The sequence below is a fragment of the Schistocerca gregaria genome, chromosome 6, assembly GCF_023897955.1.
Source record: "Schistocerca gregaria isolate iqSchGreg1 chromosome 6, iqSchGreg1.2, whole genome shotgun sequence".
In the NCBI taxonomy this organism is placed as follows: Eukaryota; Metazoa; Arthropoda; class Insecta; order Orthoptera; family Acrididae; genus Schistocerca; species Schistocerca gregaria.
In genome coordinates this window covers 513,122,515-513,137,808 of record NC_064925.1, presented here as the reverse complement: position 1 = coordinate 513,137,808, position 15,294 = coordinate 513,122,515, and positions in this window count along the sequence as shown.

Below are 15,294 nucleotides of genomic sequence, written 5' to 3'. Positions count from 1 at the left end.
TTATCTTAGACTCATGTTTCATCGTAATCACTCTGTAACTCTGCAATGATATCGATTTCGACAGAGAAACATATTGTATCGTTCTCACTGCTCGTAATTTACACGGATCGATTTAAATATCAACTGCCGCAGCAACATTCGACGTGAAATCTTTTACTCTGAACATCCACAAAGATCAAACATTTTTACCATGCTGGGACTGGAAGGGAAATAAGGGAAATTTTATCTCTCATAAAATATACATGTTGCCGAACGAGATACCCAGACTACCAAGATCTCTCTCGTACAGCTCCATTCAGACAGGCGGAATGGCCTCTTTCTTTCAAGTTTCGAAAGTAGGGGAGAAGTACACACAATGACACGTCAGAAGGAGCATTGTCAATAAAACGCCAATGCCCATAATACAAAACTCGCACAGAAGCGAGACAGGATATAAAGTTTTTTCCAAGGCAGAATAACACTTTAACCTGAGTTGAATAACACAAAACATCCACTTGCTATATGTACGTGCTGTCAGCATTAAACTTAGTTCTGGACTGCTCAAAACTGTTCAAAACTTTGCGAAAGTTCCATAAGACATTGCTACGTCTCCTTTATACACTTGCACAATACTGAGGGTTATCGTTCCCAGACAAATATACCAGCTACTACATCTGAATTGAGCACTTTATTATACTTTACTCCATTCTGACAATTTCACAACCTTCAGTTGCATGGTTCATGTTCAATAATGTTTAATTTCGCTGACCTAAAGCAGCCAACCTTAAAATTGAAGAGAACTACACGATTTTTTAGTGACCCGCTGTAGTTTATATGTTGTAGAACTTACGATGTGTGCGTAATTTATACAGGGAGAACCACATAAAATTTGCACTGCAAATATTGTGGAAAAGTAAATTGTTATTGATGTACGGTTTATCACAGTGGATTGGTAGTCAGGTGAACATACTGTTATATTATGTTATATGTGCTCTCTCTCTCTCTCTCTCTCTCTCTCTCTCTCTCTCTCTCTCTCTATATATATATATATATATATATATATATATATATATATATATATATATATATTATAGCACATAAACATATAGCTTGTTAACGGTAAAATGCCTATTGACATTAAAAGACGTAAAATAGGGTAAATCACAATGTCAGTGGTGTTTGTTGCCAGACTATATTGTGAGTTGTTTACGAGATATCGAATTTTGAGAAGTTTCCACATGTTTGTGCCCTTCAATCTGCGTAGTTGCTAGGTACGATTTTGTTATGTTTGCTTACAGTGTGCTGCTGTATTCCTTGAGTACACTGTGACTTGCTAATCGGTTATAATGCGGTAGTTCAAGCAGTATGTCGTGAGTGGACGATGAGGTATACCAATGCAGAAAAAGCCGAAATGCCCTTGGTGCATGGAGAGTGTAAGAAGATTACAGTTCGTTCTTGTTCAGTTTATGCGGCAAAATATCCCAACATACGTCAACCATCTCGACAGTTATTATCACCCTTTTCAATCAGTCAATTGAGAGTAGTAGTGTAATACCTAAACAACGTAACAGAAGGAAACAAAGGATAACGGAAGAGGAGAAAATTAACGTTTTTGCTGCTGTTCTAGTTGATCTCTACATTACCTCCCGCGCAAGCGCTCGGCGCATTTTCTATCAACATACAGTAAGTTCCATCCCCACCACATATCTCTTCATTAGGAGCAGCATGAAAACGATTAAGTGAATCGTGTTAAGTTGTGGACATGGGCATTAAGACAAGGCACTCAAGATGTGTCATGTATCTTGTTTAGTGATGAAACTACATTTATCAATCATGGCCAGCTAAACCGCCGAAACATGTACTATTAGTCTGTTGACACTCCCCTTTAGCTTCGTCAGGTGGACCATAAGCTTCATTAAGGTGCAAACGAAAGGTGTGGGATAGTGACCCATCAGCTTATAGGCCAGTGTTTCATATACAGATCACTGAAGGCGCACAAGTACAGTAGCCTCCTACAGACCATCTTCTATGGTTGCTAGAAGATGTTCCTCAGCAGACTAGGAGGGGAACCTATGACACCAGCATGATAACTGTCCAGTCCATAGTGAACGAAGTACTAAGGTATGTCTTCACGGCCGGCCGGAGTAGCCGAGCAGTTCTATGCGCTACAGTCTGGAACCGCGCCACCGATACGGTCGCAGGTTCGAATCCTGCCTCGGGCATGGATGTGTGTGATGTCCCTAGAATCGTTAGGTTTAAGTAGTTCTAAGTTGTAGGGGACTGATGACCTCAGAAGCTAAGTCCCATAGTGCTCGAAGCCATTTGAACTATTTTGTATGTCTTCGCGAATTGTGCCCAAATCGTTGGATTGGATGCAGAATCCCGATCCACGGATTTGATGCCTGTAGAATTTTTATATGGGGAAAGTTGAAAGACGCTGTCTGCAGGGGCATACCAACTACATCAAATGGTGTTCGTCGACCTGTTACAGCAGCCTGCTCGGACATCTCCGCTCAAATGCTATAGATATTCTATATTACCCATCTTTCCATATAGCTTACCCGTATTTCGTCAACTTTCTAACACGTTGCACCATTTGACATTGTCGCATGCTTATTCCAGGTCGACAGATCTAATGAACATGTCTTGATTTTTCTTCAGTCTTCCTTGAATTAGTAACCGCACCTTCAGAACTGTCTCTCTTGTGCCTTTAATTGTCCTAAGGCTAAACTAATCGTCTTCTAGCATCCTCAATTTTCCTTTCCATTCTTCTCTACATTAATCTCATCCGCAACTTTGATGCATAAGCTGTTAACCTGATTGTTCTTTTCTTCTAGCACTTTTCGGTTCTTACTACCTCCGGAAATGTGGTGGATGATTTTTTTCAGAAAGTGAATAGTCGTTTTGTTAGCGCTTTTCCCAACGATTTTAGAAATTTCGATAGAATGTTATCCACCCCATTCCGCCTTACTTGAGTTTAAGTCGTCCAAAGCTATTTTAAATTCTGATTGTAATACTAGATCTTCTATCTGTTCTGACTTTTCTATATGTTGATTTGGCCCTTCCGACAATCATTTCTTTTTCAAGTACATCACATTTTTCACGTAGCCACTTTCCCTTAGGTTTTCTGCACTTCGTGTTTATTTCGTCACTAACAGACTTGTAATTCTGTATTCCTGAATTTCCCTGAACATTTCTGTACTTCCTTCTTTCGACGATCCTCTGAAGTATTTCTTCTGTTATCCATGGCTCCTTCGCAATTACCTTCCTTGTACAGACGGTTTCACCTGAACTGCGTACTGAGGTGTTCATTATCACAGTATCAACAGCGTTAGACAACTTCAAGCGCTTTTCTTCATTCCTTAGTACTTTCGTCTCTCACTTCCTTGCGCAGTGATCCTGTCTAGTCTCTTAAACTTCAGTGTACCCTTGATCATTACTAAATTGTGGTCTGAGTTTATGTCTGCTCCTGGATATGCACTACAATTGATAATATGGTTTCGGAATCACTGCTTGACCATGATGTAATCTAACAGAAATCTTCCAATATCTCCCGGCCTTTTCCAAATAAACCTTCTTCTGTTGCTACTAAATGATGTGTATTGCAGAACTCAATTAGTCTTTCTTCTCTCTCTCTCTCTTTCGTACTACCAAACCCATATCCTCCTGTATCATTTGACATTATGTAACGTAACTGAAATCTTCCCAGATCTCCCAGCCTTTTCCAAATATACCTCTCCCTGTTCTAATTCTTGAACAGAGTATTCGCTACTGCTAAATGGTATTTATTGCAGAACTCAGCTTGTCTTTCTCCTCTCTGTTTCGTACTGCCAACCCATAATCTTCTCTAACACTTCATTCTATTACCTCCCCGAAAACCGCTTTCCAATGCCAATGACTATTAGATTTTAATCTCAGTTTATGTTCAGTATCGTCACATACTTTCTTTATCTCTTCATCCTCTGCTTGCAGCGTCGGAATTTGTACCTGAACGATTGTTATAGGTGTTGGTTTGCTGTCGGTTCTGATGACATCAACTCTACAACTAAACTGCTCACAGTAACTCTCTGCCCTCCCTTCCTATTCATAACGAATCCTACTACCATTATACCATTTTCTGGTGCTAATGATATTTCTGCTGCTGTACTCGGCTAACCAGATATCCTTATCTTCTTTCCACTTAACTTCACTGTTTAACTTCACTAACTCCCATTGCATCTGGGGTGAACCTCTGCATTTCCCTTTTCAGATTTCCTAGCTTCCAAACCACATTCAAACTTCTTACATTTCACACTCTGACTGGTAGAACGTTACCCTTTCATTGTGTATTCAGTCTTTTTTTTATTGGTCACCTCCACCTCAGCAGCTCCTTCCAGGTGATCGCAATGGGGGACTAGTCCGGAATGTTTTGCCAGTAGAGAGATCATCATGACAGGCCAAATGTCCCTAGGATCAGGCCACACGCCCTGTAGATACACACTGTGTGTCTTTAACGCAGTTTCTTTCACTCCTTTCTGCATCCTCATGCCGTTGATCATTGCTGATTCTAGCGCATTTCGGTGGCAGTTTTCCATCCCAGAAACCAAAAGTGCCCTGAACCGCCCTCCCTCCCTCCTTGACAAGGCCGTAGGAGGAGCTAGGATGACTTCTTATTCCTGAAGTCATCTGCCGCCATTGGTGGTGATTTTTCTTCATAAACTTGATTCGAACCGAGCACCGACGGTGTATTGATTTCTTATGAAAGACGTTACTCCTAGACTCCAGGAGTATCTTTTGGAAATGACAATAATTTTCTGAACTTTAGATTGCTATTAGTGTCTGTAGATGGGGTAGCACTGGTATCGCTATGGATTGTAGCAGTAGTAGATAGATGGTGGAATTTCCCGGTATTATATATTATGATTTATGCTACTGTGTTAACATGTTAGCCGTTTGTAACGTTCTACGGGCGGACGATGTGAATATTTTGAATTCTCTTCTGTTGTCTTTGTCAATTCCCGCTTTGTGTCACATTTGAATTGTATATTTATTGTATTACTTCGGAAGCTCTTTTACTTACGTTATTACGGTATTACGTCCATTTGGTGGACGGTGCGAAAAGTGGCAGGTCACTCACATGAGTAGTTAAAGGAACTCGTTAAGCTTCGGTTACACGATCAATCAGTCTAATCTAAAAGCCGTAAATTTCACTAAACACCTAGGTATTACTATTACGAACAACTGAAATAGGAAAGAACACATAGAAAATGTAGTAGGGAAGGCTAACCAAAGACTGCGTTTTGTTGGCAGGACACTTAGAAAACGTAACAGATCTACTAAGGAGATTGCTTGTACGTCCTCTTTTAGAATACTGCGGCGCGGTGTGGGATCCTTACCAGATAGGACTGACGGAGTATATCGAAAAATTTCAAAGAAAAGTAACACGTTTTGTATTATCGCGAAATAAGGGAGAGAGTGTCACAGAAATGATACAGGATTTGGGCTGGAAATCGTCGTCGCCACGGAATCTTCTCGCGAAATTCCAATCACCAACTTTCTCCTCCTAATGCGAAAATATTTTGTTAACACCGATCTACATAGGGAGGAACGATCACCACAGTAAAATAAGGGAAATCATAGCTCGTACGAAAAGATATAGTTGTTCATTCTTTCGGCGAGTTATACGAGATTGGAATAATAGAGAATTCTGAAGGTGGTTCGATGAACCCTCTGCCAAGCACTTAAATGTGATTTGCTGAGTATCCATGTAGATGTAGATGTAGATGTAGATTTTTACATAAGCGTTAGCTCTGGACAGAATACTGTTGATTTATAATTATTTGTCTAACATGTTGTTGGTGTGAGAACAACCCGCACCCCCAAAGGCAACTCCATACATAACCTACGGTACAACCGGTAGCCTAATGTGGCTGTAAGTTGTACCAGTGTGGCGTTTGTGTTCCTATCTCTTGTGGTGTTGCAAGTGTGGCCGGAAGGGAGGCACTGTGACCAGCCTGTCTGCGCAACGACTATTTAGCCCTTGAGATATCCTTTCGACGATGGCACCTGCAGCGCTGTCTTCGATTTATCCCTGCAAGTTCTGCAGGTCAAGGGCGAAACATTGCATTTGCCAGCGGAGCAAAGGACGGACATCAATTACGACATCCACGACGTTAGGTCTGCCATCGAAAGCATGGCACCTTCCCGTTGGCAGATAGGTCCTTTATGGCGACTGGGTTAATGGTTTATTGTCGTTAGTGAGAATGGCGGTGTTGTCTGGAGGTAGCCCATTTGACTGGTAATCTTAAACGGTCCCGGATTCGAATCCCGCTACCACTTAAATTTTGTGTAAAATTAATCTCAATTGTGCCCCAAGACTTCCGACATAAGAAGTCACCTCTGTTCTATCAACGGTGTTGTCAAAGCGAGCGGAAGAGCGGGCAGAGGTTCAGGGCACTCTCTTGTGCTTGGAACAGGAAACTGCCCCTATAAGAAGGCGGAATCACCAATGGTCAAAAGTATAAGGATGCAGAAGGGATGGAAACCACTGTACTAAGGACACATAATATGTATAAAAAGGACGCGTGATCTGTAATTGAATAAGTTTCATGATGATCTTTCCAACGGAAAAAAAATCCCAACTATCCTCCCATGCGGATCACCGTGAGAAAACCGTCAAGGGGAAGGTCAACATGAGAAAAGATGAATCACCAATGGAAGGGTAACGTTCTACGAGTCACGGCCGCGCGGGGTAACCTCAATGTCTAGGCGTCTTGAACGGTTCGCGCGGCTGCCCCCGTCGGGGTTCGAGTCCTCTTTCGGGCATGGGTGTGTGCGTTGTCCTTAGCGTAAGTTAGTTTAGGTTAAATTAAGCAGTGTGTAAGCCTAGGGACCGTTGACCTCAGCAGTTTGGTCCCATAGGAACTTTCCACCATGCCCATGACGAGTAGGGGCGTGGAATGTCACAAGTTTGAACGTGGTAGGGAAGCTAGAAAATCTGAAAAGTAAATGCTTAGGCATATTTTAAATATATAGTGAGAGAACGAAGACAAGGATTTCCAGCCAAACGAGTATAGGATAATATCAACAGCAGAAAATCTTATAACTGAAGTGGAAAGGTGGAGCAAACAGTGAGTTATTATGAACAGTTCAGCAGTAGGGCTGTTCTTATCAGATTCGGCACCAGACCAACACAGTATACGTACCGAAGTTGCAAGCACGAGATTTGGAGATACAGAAAGTGTATAAAAATATTGAGCAGCAAATATATAAAGGGATCCAAAATTTTGTAGTCATGGGGGATTGAAATGCGTTTGTAGACGAAGGAGTAGAATAAAAGTGTATGGGCGAATATGTTCGTGGTAGTAGGAAAGCGACAGGAGAAAGATTGACTGAGTTGTTCAATAATTTTTTTCTACTAATGGCACATACTCTGTTCAAGAACCACTGGAGGAGGAGGTACACTTGGAACAGGACGGGAGGTAGGGGGAGATACAAGTCTGAATACATCACGGTCGGGCAGAAATTTCGAAATCAGAAATTGGGCAGCAATGGGTACCCAGGTCACTATTTAGTAATGATGTAGAGCAGACTAAACTATAAGAGAATAGTCATGAAGAATAAATGCGCAAGGAATTGGGATACCGATGTACTAATGAATGAAGCCAGATAATCACGAGAATTATCCGGCAATAAGATTAACAGCACATACAACCAAGTTGCTGACTAGAGTAATACACAGAATATTGGAAAATAAAATGGTGGATGGCTTCGCTGATGGTACGGCTGTCCTCAGTGAATGTGAAGAAGAATTACTGAATCTGTAGAATGGAATGAACAGTCCAGTGAGAACAGAAAATGGATAAAGTTTAAATCGATGAACGAGGGCGTAGTGAGTAGTCATTGTGATTAGTGAACTGTTTTCACGATTCATCCTGCTGGCTATCAGGATGGATTAGTATGTTGTACTACGGAGAGTGTCGCTACTACCGGAAGTAGGTGAGGCCTCAGGAACCAGTTGTGGCTTCAGCTTCTTAGATCCACAGTTTCCGGGCCGGACTCACGTCTTTTACATCTTTCGGTATGTTTCGGAAAACTTTTTTATGATATTTCCCTTTTTGCCTTCTGGTTATATTCTCTTTCCATTCCTTCTTATATAAGTCAATTCTATTTATTTATTTCAAATATTTAATCTCAATTCTACTATTTTCGCCTCGTAATCCAACTACTAATTCACATTAACTAATACGAGAAATTTCGTTTGTGATGTCACTATTGGTTTAATGTATTCCTTGTTTGCTTCCCGGACTTCAGATGCGTAAAGTACAAACGGAGGAGCTAGTGTGTCATAGAATTGCACTTGTGTTTCTTAATCAGTGCTTTTGTTTAGCGTCTTTTTAATTGTTCAACTTACACTCTGTCATTTTGTTATTTTATTCTTTATAGGTTTATTATGATAAAAATAATGCCGCTGTCCAGTTACTTAAAATGAATTAACTGCTCAGTTATTTTTTTTTCCTAGTATTTTTGTTGGCACGAGTTGCTTCCTCAGAATGTTTTTACTTACTTCCATTTACAGCTATTTGGAAATCAGAATTTTGACCATGAGGGTTCAGTTTTAAATTATTTCTCTGCAATTAATCTTCTGAAGAGGCTGGTATAGTCTGGTTGTGAGTGTACTTCAATGTTTTAGTATAATGTTCTTTCTCTAGTTTCATTTATTTGAGGTAGAGGTCCTGCTGTATGGCCCTAACCAGGATTGTTTTGGATGCTGCAAGGCGAGCCGAAGTTGTCGTCGTGGGTTAAGTTGGAGAGCTGATTTGTTGCCAGGGACTGAGACAGAAGTGAAGACGGACCTTGGTGTGCTGAGGAGATAGGCAGTGGGTACAGTCAACGGTCCTCTGGGGACGTGGCCAAACTGTCGTGGATATCTCCTACAAGGAAGGAAGAAATGTCTCTACCCAGCAGACAGTGAAGATGCAACCACACTGAGACACAGAGAGTAGCTGTTTTCTTATTGTTGTAATGTACAGCGCAGTAGGAAAGTCCTTTAACGTTTCATGGGCACCTGGCAAGTTGTCAGATTGAGGTTATCGTACGGTGGGTACCGCGTACAGTGAACACAGCCAGTGGCTTGCGTCATGTGCTTTCAACATGAAGTATTTGTTACAAGTTCTAATACAATATGAAGTATTTGTTAGAAGTTCCTATATTTCACCACGTGGCCGAGGGGGCGCAACATTGGACTCTCCAACTGCGTCTCATCTCCGCACTGGGGATAGTTAACGATTGTACAAGAGAGAATTCTGTGATCTGTCTGTAATCACGCTAAAGGCGTGTTTAGCTCTTATATGTAACTGTACGTTTTCTGGATTATATATTACTGTTGTTGTCCGTATATTAGGTAGCCTTGCTATCCTTGATATAGCACAAGTAAGGTGTCGGTGGAGGTCCTTGGTGGTAGAAGTAGACGCTTTGGTGATTGTTATTGTATTTATATGTCTGCCCTATTGCAGCATAGTAGAGATGATGGGTATGAACAATAAACCATCCATACTGTTGTCTTAGTGACCATCTGTGTGTCACAGGGGCTGAAGCTCATTTGACTTGAGTGCGTAATGTAGTCCAGAATGGGTATTCCACTATGCAACTGTGTGTGTGCGCTGATACGAAGCTTCCAGACAGTGTCTGCTGGAATGGGACTCGAACCTGAGACCATTACCTTTGGCGAGCTAACAATCTATCATTACTTCAGCGAAAAAACACTATAACGCCTGAGGTAGCCAAGCACCACTCACGACAGGTCCTCAAGTTTTACTTCCGCCAGTTCCTCACCTCCTACATTCTAAACGTCACAGGAGTAACGCAAGTTACGCAGAAGAACTTCCGGGTAGTTTGGAAAGTAGGAGATGAAATACTCGCGGAAATAAAACTTGAGTAGCAGTTGTGAGTGGTGCTTGGATAGTTGCGTTATTAGTGCTCTTGCCGGCAAAGGCAATGGCCTCGTGTTCGAGTCTCGCTCCGGACCACAGTTTTAATCTGCCAGGAAGTTTCATGTATGGTACTGGTTAGGAAGTTTTTATATATATTTTATTGTCATGTTATGCTGATTTTTTAATAAGCGTTAGCTCTGGGTAATATTGTGTTGATTTATTATTGCAATGTTGTCGTTTTGTCTGTATGAAAATACCTGTGTCGTCAATAAACGATTTTACAAAATAAACGGATTCCTGCATAAGCCCTTGCTCATATCCAATACCACTCAACACATGCGATACAAAACCTAGTTATGAACGTAACTACCTCCTTAACACAGAACCAAAGGAATAGGAAGGTTAAATTTCCCATCCGACAGGCTAATCATGACTTTCAACATCAGGCCATAAAGTATTTGTAAAAAACTTCACATAGCTACCTATGCAATTTGCCCGTCACATTCAAGGCTTGAAATTTTGTTTCGATAGTCAAATGTAAGAGCCTAACTTAGGTGATGGAGTGATATCACACTTGCCTGTTAACGACAATTGAATGAGGTGGAAAATTCCCTTACAGAATATGAATCTAGGCAAAGTAGCAAGGACCAATGGTTAGTAGTATGTAACAATATTATCTCTGTCTACTTTATTTTTCAGATTTCTTTATAATGTTCAGCTGATATAATAGAAACTAATTACTTTGTGTGAAACGCTCATTTAGTCTTACAAAGAAGCCTCCCAGAAACAACAGCTAATTTATACCCATAATTGAGATAATCGGGGTTGACATAAAGCAGCTATCCAACGAGTAAATAACCTAAAAAACGAAGGTAGGACGTTACGGATTCAGTGGCGTCTCGATTCGAAACAAATCACATGTTCTGATTGCAAAACTATCAGTGTCGTATTCAAAGGAACACTTCCAGCTTTTCATTAAGCAGTTATGGGAAGCCACGGAAAATCTAACTGTCTCTGGCATTACAGGGATTTGAACTGTCATCTTTCTGTCTCTTACCCCTGCGCCACCGCGCTGAGAAGTACGTGTAACAGAATAAAGGCTCAAGGTCGTGTGCTGGGGGACTCCCGACATTCACTGGAAGAAGGAAGTATGAGCCGAAACCCTTATTGCGCCGCTACGGTAATATCAAATTAGTGGCAACCGTTAACTGTTAATAAAAAAACAAAAAGGCAAAATGTTTAGGAAACTGGAATCAAAACATACTTCTACCCAGCACCACAGACAAAGTCACTATTTTAATTTTCATCTTCAACACGAGAAAATTCGCGGCAATGCACTGTTATGTTGCTAAGCGCCGAAGACAACTGTGATGGCGAACATTAACGGATGTTGTAGAGGTAAGGTGCCCTAACATTGCTCACTTTGTTATTCTAGAATGGAAGCTGTTATTTCAGTACTCGCGTCTCTCTCTCTCTCTCTCTTTCTCTCTCTCTCTCTCTGCGTGTGTGTGTGTGTGTGTGTGTGTGTGTGTGTGTGTGGGTGTGTGTGTGTGCAGGACGCAGACAATAACAATAGTGAAGTTTCCCTGGCACAGTACTACTGTGAACACGCGAACGGCTAACTTCACGTGTGGCGTACTCCCTTAATGAACTGAACTGTGGCGTAGCAAATGTCTGGCAGTTTGCTCCTCTCCAGTTCTATCGGAGATTACGGCAGAACGTCCACGAGAAACTTCATAACCGTAGTAGGAGGCCATTCAACAGCGACTGAAGCATCGATTCACCGACAGCATTCACGTAGACACGTGGGCAAGGACCTTGCTGCTGTTCCAGACCTACACCCGAAGCACTAACTGGAGATAAAGAGACGAGCTGCGCTGGCCCGCCGTGTGCGAACGGTAGCCTAATTAGTGATGCGGTCATAGCGATAGCACTGCGTGGCAGCCCTTTGCAGCGTTTCGTCCAAATACAATTTCAGAGGTGCACTCTCACGGCTTTGTGCGCACGAATAAAAATTTCAACCCGTATATTACGAATAAGAGCAGAAACAATTATAAATCTGTAGCAGAGTTTCGTCACCTACTGCGCTCTTGTGTGCGTGAAGGACTATACAAGAATATTTCATAGTGACGTAGACCTGTAATTATTTGAACGGAGCAGGTAAGATTCCCTACCTAGGTTTATTACTGCCAATCGGTGTAAACGTTTTTAGACGCATTAGGCATCACAGCTTCCTGAGAACTTTTCCTTCTATCGACAGTACTGCTCTTTCTTTCTCGTACACTTTTTTCCCACTCTAGTGGACCGAGTTTCCTTGTCATACCAATTTCAGAGTACTATTTTCATCAACCCTACGCGATCTTTCCACTTTCATGTAGTATTCCGCAACCGCATGCTTACCCTTAAACTTCTTGTCTGTAGGTCCACCATTATCTGTGTTTCTTTTATTGCCTCTTCTTTAACCTTCATTTCTACCGAGCGAGGTGGTGCAGTGGTGGGCACATTGGCGTCAGATTCGGAAGGACGACGGTTGAAGCCAGCGTCCGGCCATCCTGATTACTGTTTTCGGTGATTTCCCTAACTGGCTCCAGACAAATGCTGGAATGGCTCCATGGAAAGGGCACGGCCGATGTCTTTCCCCATCTTAATCCGAGCTCGTGCTCTGTCTTTAACCAATTCGTTGTCGACAGGACGTTAAACACTGATCTTGTCCTCCTCCTCTTACACCAGGTTCCTCTTAAAAATTCATTTCTACCACCTGCAACATTGATCCTTTTTATTAAATCTATGCTCGACTGTCATGCAACAGAGTAGCAAGGACCAATGTTTAGTAGAATATAACAATATTATCTATGTCTACTTCATTTTTCAGACTTTTTATAATGTTGAGCTGAGATAATTGAAACTAATTACATTTTGTCCAACGTTGATTTAACCTTTAAAAATATAGCAAACACCAAGTAAAAAATAATAGAATAGCTTCCGGTGAATTACTGTTACTGACTATTTCCCATTTAATATACAAGGTGATTCCACGATGATGTTACAAACATTGACCGATGATAGAGACGAATACATACATCGATTTGATCCAAAATAAAAAATAGCTCAAGTGCGACTCATAGTGAAGTACATGTACCGGTTCTGTTGTTGCTAAAACTGCTGGATATGCAACTTTCAGAGGTGCTTGTGTGCACCAAAGCAAGAAATATGCCTAGTAAACATGAGCTCTACAATATATACCACAAGAGCTATGAGTACTTGTTCATCTTGGAGACTGTGGAACACCTCTCTTCTACTGCAAGACACTTCCTTTCTCTATTTTTGGAGGGTATAGTATGGACCGAAAACAAGATAACGGCGATTGATTGTGGGATCTAAAATGCGTACCTTAAGAGCTTTGAGCACTTTTTCATCATCGCCACTGTGAAACACATCTCATCTCCTGCTGAAAAAGCCCCTATAGTTCTTAAGGTATGCATTTTAGAGCTCATGTTTACGACTGTTGGTTGGTGTTGACAGCGTGCGGTTGCCGATGAAATGATTTGGAGCCCATGGACTGAATAGCCTCACCGCATATTATGCATGATCAGTGCCATACATTTATGCGCCTGAAGATGGGATCTTAACGTCCCAAAACTGGGCGTGGATTGAATAAATAATTATTACCACTGAACCTAATCTCGTTTAATCATGCCTCTCAGTTACGGACGCCCTACATATCAGATCTTGTGGCAGAGCTTTAACGTAATGTATTAGTTCAGGATGAGTTCACTTTTGTAATGTTAAGTTCCTTCTCTTTTTCCGGTAAGATTAAAAATTTAATTTCTGCTCTCTTTTCCTTTGTGAAAACCAGTTTCATCTTGCAGCAAAATATGTCCTGCTACTTTGTTTCATCTTTGGGTTTTAATTTTTTAAAATTATAGCAGGGAATTGCCCCGTTAGCCTTTCGATTACGTTCATTATTTATTAAGCAGGATTAAAGCTTTTATCTCATGTTTAATTAGTTCTGCTTTATTTCCATCTCTCCCTGAAGAACTCAGGGTTTTCTATTGACTTCACTGGTTGCTATAGCTCTTTTATCTGTATAAGTTCTAATGATCTAATCTTTTTTGCTTACTTTTCCTCTATGAGTTAGTTGTCGATTCTTTCATTTGTACATGATTATTCAGTGTTTATGAATAAGCATGGTACTCTAAAAGTTATAACATTTAATGATTTTCCTCTTTGTGTAGATTAGCTTCTAATGGCTCTTTGTGTAGTACAGCTGGTTTCCTTATCCACCCGAGCTAGACGTTAGGGAAGACTATTAAATGGTAGCTGGAGAGTAGGGAATAAATTTATTAAGATATTTACCTCAACTGAACTGCTGGACGCGAATATATTTTGTAGCACAGATGATATTTTATATGAAGGTTACTTGAGAAATTCCTAGTTGGTTATATGAGTCTATCCAACGCAAAAAACAAAGATTAGAACACACTGAAACTTCCTTTGTCCATTAAAAGAAAACTGTTACCAGCAAGTACAATTATATATTATAATGTAGTACGAGTTTGGCATTGAGTAGAGGATTCCACCTCCCGATCTTTTAGCTAGGTTTGGGTTGTGGCTTAGAAGCGAATGGCGTTGCACGTACAATTATTCAGTGGCCGTCGGAAAGAATGTTACGACCAGTATGTGTCCGGAAGCTTCATCGGCGTCTTTAGTGGTTGTGACTCGCTAAAGGGTATCACTTCTGGTAAAAAAAAAGGGACCAATATGCGCGCAGGAAGAACACTCTTTTTTACAGGTGGCTGAATCACCCTATGGGATTTCCCAGTAAACATTGTCATTTGACATTTAACCTGAGTCACTCATGTTGTATCACTGTTGTCATATGAACGGTCTGTTGGAGAACAAAGTATAGTGCCATGTCCTATGAAAACTTTCGCTGCATTGGCGATACACTGATGAGACATAAAAACCTGGAAGGGTATCAGCGCAAAGCTTGAAAATCAAGACACAGGTTTAAGATCCATGGCAAAACGTCTTAGTCTTCCGAGAGATCTTCTTGCTTCTTATTACCGTCCTGAACATAGAGTGTTTTTGCAGTCTCTCACATAGACCAGGTTAGAGAATGCTCCTCACAATATTAGGCACGCGACTTACATATTAAAAGTACCCTTAATGAAGAGTCTCACCCGGAGCTTTAATAAAGATTGCTACCCTCCATTCCGATTTTGATAAACGTCTAACCAATCACGGCTCGTATGAGTAGTCGAAGGGATGTGTAACACTTTCATGTCGATGTGCTCTTTGACCATGTATTATTGTGTATATACTTGCTTTAATCTTTATGTAAATTTGTATGTACAGAATGTATGAATTAATTTGTTTATTTTGCTATGTAATTAATTATGTA